The sequence below is a fragment of the Balaenoptera ricei genome, chromosome 2, assembly GCF_028023285.1.
Source record: "Balaenoptera ricei isolate mBalRic1 chromosome 2, mBalRic1.hap2, whole genome shotgun sequence".
Lineage (NCBI taxonomy): Eukaryota > Metazoa > Chordata > Mammalia > Artiodactyla > Balaenopteridae > Balaenoptera > Balaenoptera ricei.
The window spans coordinates 7,322,094-7,327,237 of record NC_082640.1 but is presented as its reverse complement, the minus strand read 5'-3'; the positions used below and the strand labels follow the sequence as shown (position 1 = coordinate 7,327,237).

Genomic DNA, 5,144 nt, shown 5'->3' with positions numbered 1-5,144 from the left:
GGTTTTGAGGACTGACATGATCTGACTTACTATTTTAAAGGATCACTCCTGTTGTTATGACTACAAAGAACAAGGTTGGAAGCAAGATTCTTACTGTAATAATAATCCAGGAGACGACTTATGGGGGTCTCCAACTCAGGTAGTAGCAGCAGAGGTAGTGAGAAGGTCAGATTCTGGATGTATTTTGAAGGTAGAGTCAACAGGAGTCCCTGAGAGGTTCTATGTGCGATGTGAGAAAGAGAGGCATCAGGATAACTCCAAGATGCTTGCCCTGAGTAACTGGAAGGACCATAGGTGGAGTAGGCTTGGTGGGGTGGCAAAGGTCAGAAGTGGAGTTTTGGACACGCTGCATTTGAAATATCAGACATCCAAGTGGAGACGCCAAACAGGCAGGTAGATATTCAAGTCTCGACTGGGCTGGGTATATAAATCTGGGACTCATGGTCATAGAGATGGTGTTTAGAACCTGGAGACAGGATGGCCCTAGAAACGAAATGGGCATAGAGGAGAAAAGGACAGAGAACTGAGGAGTGAGCCATGGGAAATCCCAACACCAAATGTTTGAGGAGAAGAGGAAGAAGGAGCAAAGGAGGCAGAGAAGTGATCACTCAGGTAAGAGAAAAACCAAGAGAATGCGGTGTCGAGAAAGCTTAAGGAGTGAGAAAGTGTGTTAGGTTAGATGAGGACTGAGAACTAACAACGGGATTTAGGTCATTGTCAAGATCACTGATGACCTAAAGGGACGTTTTGATGCAGTCATCGGGGGAGGGGGGCAAGCCTGATTAGAGTGGGTTTAGGAGCAAACACGAGGGGCAACACAGAATAGTTAGAATCGTTTTTTGGGCTCTGCATTTGTTTATCCCTCCACCTACATCACACTGTCTTTTTTTGGGGGGGGGTGCATTGGGTCTTTGTTGCTGCGCGTGGGCTTTCTGGAGTTGCGGCGAGTGGGGACTACTCTTCGTTGCGGTGCACGGGCTTCTCATTGCGGTGGCTTCTCTTGTTGCGGAGCACGGGCTCTAGGCGCGGGCTTCAGTAGTTGTGGTGCATGTGGGATCTTCCCAGACCAGGGACCGAACCTGTGTCCCCTGCATTGGCAGGCGGATTCTTTTTTTTTTTTTTTTTTAACATCTTTATTGAAGTATAATTGCTTTACAATGGTGTGTTAGTTTCTGCTTTATAACAAAGTGAATCAGCTATACATATACGAATATCCCCATATCTCCTCCCTCTTGGGTCTCCCTCCCACCCTCCCTATCCCACCCCTCTAGGTGGTCACAAAGCACCAAGCTGATCTCCCTGTGCTATGTGGCTGCTTCCCACTAGCTATCTATTTTACATTTGGTAGTGTATATATGTCCATGCCACTCTCTCACTTCATCCCAGCTTACCCTTCCCCCTCCCTGTGTCCTCAAGTCCATTCTCTACGTCTGCATCTTTATCCTGTCCTGCCCCTAGGTTCTTCAGAACCATATATATATATATATTTTTTAGATTCCATATATATGTTTTAGCATACGGTATTTGTTTTTCTCTTTCTGACTTACTTCACTCTGTATGACAGACTCTAGGTCCATCCACCTCACTACAAATAACTCAATTTCGTTTCTCTTTATGGCTGAGTAATATTCCACTGTATATATGTGCCACATCTTCTTTATCCATTCATCTGTCGATGGACACTTAGGTTGCTTCCATGTCCTGGCTATTGTAGATAGAGCTGCAATGAACAATGTGGTACACGATTCTTTTTGAATTATGGTTTTCTCAGGGTATATGCCCAGTAGTGGGACTGCTGGGTCATATGGTAGTTCTATTTTTAGTTTTTTTGAGGAACCGCCACATTGTTCTCCATAGTGGCTGTATCAATTTACATTCCCATCAACAGTGCAAGAGTGTTCCCTTTTCTCCACACCCTCTCCAGCATTTATTCTTTGTAGATTTTTTGATGATGGCCATTCTGACTGGTGTGAGGTGATACCTCATTGTAGTTTTGATTTGCATTTCGCTAATGATTAATGATGTTGAGCATTCTTTCATGTGTTTGTTGGCAATCTGTATATCTTCTTTGGAGAAATGTCTATTTAGGTCTTCTGCCCATTTTTGGATTGGGTTGTTTGTTTTTTTGATATTGAGCTGCATGAGCTGCTTGTGAATTTTGGAGATTAATCCTTTGTCAGTTGCTTCATTTGCAAATATTTTCTCCCATTCTGAGGGTTGTCTTTTTGTCTTGTTTATGGTTTCCTTTGCTGTGCAAAAGCTTTTGAGTTTCGTTAGGTGCCATTTGTTTATTTTTGTTTTTATTTCCATTTCTCTAGGAGGTGGGTCAAAAAGGAGGTTGCTGTGATTTATGTCATAAAGTGTTCTGGTAGGAAGATTCTTAACCACTGCGCCACCAGGGAAGCCCCCATCACACTGTCTTAATCATTAAAGCCTCTCAATTTCGTTCTTCTTCAGGAAGGATTGTCTTTGGCACTTTGCTCTTCTATAGAAATTTTAACATCCATGAGTCAAGTTCCATAGAAGAAAGTTCTTGAATTTTTCTTGGCATTGCACTGAAACGCTAGCACATAAAACAAGTTGGCAAAGCATGCTCCCATTTTTGTATTCTGGAATGAATCATGTAGAATGGAAAAAATTACAAAGGAGAGGTCACCGAGCAGTCAGTGACATTTGAGCTGACTTTTTTCTTGCTGTCTCCCTCACTTCCAATCCCTGGGGTAAAAGCCCACTTTCGAAACACAAGGAAACTTGGCCGCTTATCCCACGGCTTCTCCACCCTGCAGCCAGAGTTAGTGTCCTGTCATCCAAAGGGCATCCTGAACCCCTGCTGTCTGCATGTTTCAGGGACCGCCCAGCTCTCTTATGATAAACCCCAAACTCTTCTTGGCATACAGGTGGCTCTAATGCTCGTCAGGCCCTCGGTAAAGCTCACCTATGAGATTTTCCTGGGAAGAACCCCTTCAGGGCTCTGATACGGTACCAGACTGCCATCTCGCCACACTGGCTCCCTTCCCCCACAAGCACGGGAGAAGAGCGGGCGAAAGACAAGCAGCAGAGGGAGGCGGCCCCGACGCAAACGGGGCTCCTGGAGGCGCGTGTCTCCCTGGAGGCTCCCGGCCACCTTTTGAAGGTGAAGCTGCAGTGAGTTCTGGAGGGAGTGCGTTCCAAGCCCGCGGAGGTGCGGCTGTCCACTGAAATGGGACTCCGCTGAGCGATGGCCGTGACCGGTTGGACCCCTGCGCGAGGTCCTCTCGGCCGGGCTGCCCCGTATCCAGAGCAGCGCAGACTTCCTGTTCAGCCCTCCGTGGCCGCTGTTTCCCTCCAGCACCTGGTCCATCTTCTGCACCTTCTCACTGGGCTCCACGAAGTTCATGATCTGCAAGTGTAGTGAGCGCGACCTGGCCTCCCCGCGTTTTTTCTTCTTCCCTGCCTCTGCTCCCGCTCCACGAGGTGTGAGTGTCTGCCATCAGCCTCTGCTTTCAGGTTCCTTCTGACAAACCTGAAACACGGATGTTTCAGGATGAACTTGAACTTGAACCTGGTGAAGAAGCCCCCTGCTGGTCCTTCAGAGGAAAGGCTGGGGTGGCTTATCCTTCGGAGGCTGCCCAGTGGATGGAGTTTCCTTTGGACACAGCCTGGGGCAAACTGGTTCTTTCTGTGGCTCTGCCACTACTTCTGATGTGTGGGTGGAAGAAGTGGCCAAAGGGACGCACTTGGGAGTCTGTGCTGGGCTGGGGACACATCCCAGCTTCCCTCTGTGGGGCACAGCCCTGAGGCCTTGGTGAGCTGCACCGCTTGGATCCCCATGCAGGAGTGGCTTTGTCAGGGAGGCTGGGGTGTGGAAGGGTGCAGAGGCCGTGGAGCCCTTGACCTTGGCACAGTTAGGCCATCTTTGCCCTTCTGCGTGGAGGCCTGGCCAAGGCCGGCCCGCTCCTAAGCAGGGAATTCCTGCGTTGACTTGTGTTGGTGGAGAGGACACTGTTCCTGAAGGTGAGGTGCTCTCTTCCCCCCCTTGGCTTTGCTGCTGCCCTTCCACCCTGACACCTGGTCCTCCTCGGGTGGCTTATGTTCTGCGTTGCTCCTCTGCGTATTCTTAGGATGGGAATTAGTGGCGGGGGCAGCTAGCTAGCTGACACCCCACTGCTGTGTGTTGGCAGAAACTTCAGGTGGGTCCTTGGTGTGCTGTTGTTGGTTAGATCCACTGAAGCCTGGGGTTTCAGGGCAATGACGTGGCCCTCCTGCTCAGCTCTCTTGTACCTCAGAAGCAAATAGATGGCCATCACTTGGTTGTGCTTCTGGCCATCAGCGAGCCTTGGATCTCTTCCATGTTGTCACACATGGACACCATCAACTCAGTTGGCCAGGGTTCCTGGTAGTCAGAGAGTCGCCCCACAGAAGGCTTCAGTTCATCTTCATGACCTGTATTCATCCATGGATCTTTCTGGATGGGCTCTAACGTGCCTTTCTTGCTGGAATTGAGAAGGAGAAATTTCCTGAGCAGTTTTTCACATTTCCTGGACATGTGAAGGGGCATGTGGTGTACACCACTGACTACCCACTCCTGCTGCTCCTCGAAGGCAGGGGTCCATCAAAAGGCGGGGGTCTGCTGACCAGTATATACAGGATGACCCTCAGATTCCACACATCTACTGTGGGCCCATCTTATTTGGACCTGGAAGTGTTCCAGGGCAGCATCACGAGGGACTGCCAACGAACGTATCCAGCTTGTTGCCAAAGGTGAATTTGTTGCTGAAGCCAGTCTCCAAACTTGATTTTCATATCAGCATCCAAAAGCAGGTGTTTTGCCTTTAACTCTATGAATAACGCACTTCTGGTGACAGTACTCCACTGATGGACTTTGCCAGGACCTCCTTTTCTTGTGGACTTCCATGAACCACTAGGTACTCAGACACATCTCTTCCACTGAGTACTTTCTGACAAGGCACAGTGGATCACTACAAATAATTGTTTTGGGATGGCTCAAGTCCTTCATGATTCTTACTTCAAGGGACCATCTCTGGAGTTTGGAGGAGTTTGGCTAAGGCTTGTCAATGATCTTCATGACTACCTCTTTCCCAAGTCAGGATGTACTGGGCCAACTTCAGCTTGGTCAAGTTGCCCTTGGCGATGGTCTTGACTGC

General features: G+C 48.7%; 1 pseudogene; it reads right to left on the bottom strand.

The window, feature by feature from the left end:
* Nucleotides 1-1,301: 1,301 nt before the first annotated feature.
* LOC132360857 (serine/threonine-protein kinase MARK2-like) lies at nucleotides 1,302-5,144 on the bottom strand (annotated as a pseudogene).